At 40.0% G+C, this 5,000-nt stretch overlaps 1 protein-coding gene across 1 annotated transcript in view; it reads left to right on the forward strand.

Annotated features, from left to right (window-relative positions):
• epha10 (EPH receptor A10) overlaps positions 1-5,000 on the forward strand; it is a gene marked incomplete at both ends in the record, with an annotated part of 62,177 nt that overhangs the window by 35,386 nt on the left and 21,791 nt on the right.

Consider the following 5,000-nt stretch of genomic DNA (forward strand, 5'->3'; position numbering starts at 1 on the left):
GTATGTATAGTAGATATGGAGGTATGTATAGTAGATATGGAGGTATGGAGGTATGTATAGTATATATGGAGGTATGTATAGTAGATATGGAGGTATGTATAGTAGATATGGAGGGATGGAGGTATGTAGATAAGGAGGGATGGAGGTATGTATAGTAGATATGGAGGTATGTATAGTTGTATCGGCTTTCGAGGTCCCAAACGTTCATTAGCCGTGACCAGTCGGGGTAGCAAACTTTCCAGACGCACCTTCCAAGCAATAATCCAATCGAGTCCATATATAAAATCCAAGGTTGTTTATTGTAATCCCACCTTCGAGTTCCAAACAGGTAGGTTTCACAATTCCAAATTCGACACGAAAACTGGATTAACTTAGTCCATACGAGTGTGTGGTGGTGGTGTGGTGGTGGTTGAAAAATATATGATCACCCCGTCTATTGTCCAACACTTCCTGCCTTCCTGGTAGACACCCATTAAAACATAGATAATTGGTATCAATTAGCGAACCATGCTGGGTGCAGTACCGTTACCATAATATAGGCTAGGGGGGAGTAGTCATTCCAAACGACCTAAACTAAGAATTACCAATTAATGAGAACATAAATCAAACCAAAACATATGAACCATGATTGTCCAAACAAAAAACATTTGACAATAATATATCCTACATATGGCTCCAACAATAGTAGATATGGAGGTATGTACAGTAGATATGGAGGTATGTATAGTAGATATAGAGGTATGTATAGTAGATATGGAGGTATGTATAGTAGATATGGAGGTATGTATAGTAGATATGGAGATATGTATAGTAGATATGGAGGTATGTATAGTAGATATGGACATATGTATAGTAGATATAGAGGTATGTATAGTAGATATAGAGGTATGTATAGTAGATAATGAGGTATGTATAGTAGATATGGAGGTATGTATAGTAGATATGGAGGTATGTATAGTAGATATGGATGGATGGAGGTATGTACAGTAGATATAGAGGTATGTACAGTAGATATAGAGGTATGTATAGTAGATATGGATGGATGGAGGTATGTACAGTAGATATAGAGGTATGTATAGTAGATATGGAGGTATGTATAGTAGATATGGAGGTATGTACAGTAGATATGGAGGTATGTACAGTAGATATAGAGGTATGTACAGTAGATATGGAGGTATGTATAGTAGATATGGAGGTATGTACAGTAGATATAGAGGTATGTACAGTAGATATGGAGGTATGTACAGTAGATATAGAGGTATGTACAGTATATATGGAGGTATGTACAGTAGATATAGAGGTATGTACAGTAGATATGGAGGTATGTATAGTAGATATGGAGGTATGTACAGTAGATATAGAGGTATGTATAGTAGATATGGATGGATGGAGGTATGTACAGTAGATATAGAGGTATGTATAGTAGATATGGAGGTATGTATAGTAGATATGGATGGATGGAGGTATGTACAGTAGATATAGAGGTATGTATAGTAGATATGGAGGTATGTATAGTAGATATGGAGGGATGTATAGTAGATATGGAGGTATGTATAGTAGATATGGAGGTATGTACAGTAGATATAGAGGTATGTATAGTAGATATGGATGGATGGAGGTATGTACAGTAGATATAGAGGTATGTATAGTAGATATGGAGGTATGTATAGTAGATATGGATGGATGGAGGTATGTACAGTAGATATAGAGGTATGTATAGTAGATATGGAGGTATGTATAGTAGATATGGAGGTATGTATAGTAGATATGGAGGTATGTATAGTAGATATAGAGGGATGTATAGTAGATATGGAGGTATGTATAGTAGATATGGAGGGATGTATAGTAGATATGGAGGTATGTATAGTAGATATGGAGGGATGGAGGTATGTACAGTAGATATGGAGGGATGTATAGTAGATATGGAGGGATGTATAGTAGATATGGAGGTATGTATAGTAGATATGGAGGTATGTATAGTAGATATGGAGGGATGTATAGTAGATATGGATGGATGTATAGTAGATATGGATGGATGGAGGTATGTATAGTAGATATAGAGGGATGTATAGTAGATATGGAGGGATGTATAGTAGATATGGAGGTATGTATAGTAGATATGGAGGGATGGAGGTATGTATAGTAGATATGGAGGGATGTATAGTAGATATGGAGGGATGTATAGTAGTTATGGAGGGATGTATAGTAGATATGGAGGTATGTATAGTAGATATGGAGGTATGTATAGTAGATATGGAGGTATGTATAGTAGATATGGAGGGATGGAGGGATGTATAGTAGATATGGAGGGATGGAGGTATGTACAGTAGATATGGAGGGATGTATAGTAGTTATGGAGGGATGTATAGTAGATATGGAGGTATGTATAGTAGATATGGAGGTATGTATAGTAGATATGGAGGTATGTATAGTAGATATGGAGGGATGTATAGTAGATATGGAGGTATGTATAGTAGATATGGAGGGATGGAGGTATGTACAGTAGATATGGAGGGATGTATAGTAGATATGGAGGGATGTATAGTAGATATGGAGGGATGTATAGTAGATATGGAGGTATGTATAGTAGATATGGAGGGATGTATAGTAGATATGGATGGATGTATAGTAGATATGGAGGGATGGAGGTATGTATAGTAGATATGGAGGTATGTATAGTAGATATGGAGGTATGTATAGTAGATATGGAGGGATGTATAGTAGATATGGAGGGATGTATAGTAGATATGGATGGATGTATAGTAGATATGGATGGATGGAGGTATGTACAGTAGATATAGAGGTATGTATAGTAGATATGGAGGTATGTATAGTAGATATGGAGGGATGGAGGTATGTATAGTAGATATGGAGGTATGTATAGTAGATATGGAGGTATGTATAGTAGATATGGAGGTATGTATAGTAGATATAGAGGGATGTATAGTAGATATGGAGGTATGTATAGTAGATATGGAGGTATGTATAGTAGATATGGAGGTATGTATAGTAGATATGGAGGTATGTATAGTAGATATGGAGGGATGTATAGTAGATATGGAGGGATGTATAGTAGATATGGAGGGATGTATAGTAGATATGGAGGGATGTATAGTAGATATGGAGGTATGTATAGTAGATATGGAGGGATGTATAGTAGATATGGAGGGATGGAGGGATGTATAGTAGATATGGAGGTATGTATAGTAGATATGGAGGGATGGAGGGATGTATAGTAGATATGGAGGTATGTATAGTAGATATGGAGGGATGGAGGGATGTATAGTAGATATGGAGGGATGGAGGGATGTATAGTAGATATGGAGGGATGGAGGTATGTATAGTAGATATGGAGGGATGGAGGGATGTATAGTAGATATGGAGGGATGGAGGGATGTATAGTAGATATGGAGGTATGTATAGTAGATATGGATGGATGGAGGTATGTATAGTAGATATGGAGGGATGGAGGGATGTATAGTAGATATGGATGGATGGAGGTATGTATAGTAGATATGGAGGGATGGAGGGATGTATAGTAGATATGGAGGTATGTATAGTAGATATGGAGGGATGGAGGTATGTACAGTAGATATGGAGGGATGGGTATCCTCCTCATTAGCTGACAGAAAGACATATCCACTATGAATAATGGATCTCTCTCCTCCCGTTGTTTCAAGAGCAGCAGGGAGAGAGAGAGATCAAATAGAAGAGTCGAGGGAGCTGGAGAGATAAGACACTCTCTCTCTTTGATCTGAAACCCAAAATGACTTCATTAGACACATCCCACTGAGAGAATGACTGAGGGGCTGGGTCACACGGGGGGGGGGGGGGGGTTGTGTTTGTACAGCATGTGTGTGTGCCCTTATGGATGGTGTGTGAACGTGTGTGAGTGTGTAGTGTGCGCTTAGAAGAAGAAGAAGAAGAAGAAGAAGGCTTTATTTGTCATACAACTTTACACTCCAACATACACGTGTAATGGGCGACATACACACACACACACACACACGTGCATGTTTATTGATGTGGGTGTACGTGTGTGTGTGTGTGCGCGCATGTGTGCTTATGGGTGGATGGTGTGTGTATGCGTGTGTGTGTGCGTGTGAGAGTTGAAGAATAAGAAGGCTTTATTTTCATCCAACTGACACTCCAACACGGGTGAAATTGGCAACATGAACACACATACACACACACACACACACCACACACACACACACACATACACACACAGTAGGCAGCTGGCAATGACGAAGATGAAGTGAAAGTGTGTGCAAGACAGAGAGGTGAAAGCAGAGGTCACGATTACACAGACGAGAACAAGCAGGCACATTCAAAGAGATCCAGACGACAGAGGAAGAGAACAAAAGGAGACAGTTGGAGGGAGAGGGAGAGGGAGAGGGAGAGGGAGAGGGAGAGGGAGAGGGAGAGGGAGAGGGAGAGGGAGAGGGAGAGGGGTACTGAATGAGGATTAGAAGAGAGGAGTGACAGACATTCAAAACATGGAGGCCAGAAACGAGCTCAGCATGAAAGGAGAAACGAATAGCCTCTCTGCTTCCTGCCAGGGGCCGCCAGCCCAAGAACAACTGGTGACGCCAGGTCCTCACCCTAATGTTCCCCCGACTGACACTAACAACTGCAGCTAATTGTTCCTTTTCGAGGTTTGTGTGACAGCTCATTCAGCCTGTCCTATTTAAGTGTGTCTTAATTAGAGCCCTGGGATGGAAAAGGGGCGGGGCTGTCAAGAGCATTTCAATTCATGACAGCTGTTATTGGCTGAAGAGAGAGAGAATGGGTTTTTTTTGTGTGTTTTTTTTGCAAGATGTAGAAACGCTCTCATGCTGTGATCTGATATCTGGGATGAGAAACGTGATCAGTCTGGTGGATTTCCCTGCTTGCTGTCTGGGTTGAGTCAAAAAATACACACAATTTGATTTTGTTCGAGCTTGGTATGAGAGAGAGAGAGAGAGAGAGAGAGAGAGAGAGAGAGAGAGTGTTCATAT

Source organism: Borostomias antarcticus, assembly GCF_949987555.1.
Source record: "Borostomias antarcticus genome assembly, chromosome: 21".
NCBI classification, from domain to species: domain Eukaryota; kingdom Metazoa; phylum Chordata; class Actinopteri; order Stomiiformes; family Stomiidae; genus Borostomias; species Borostomias antarcticus.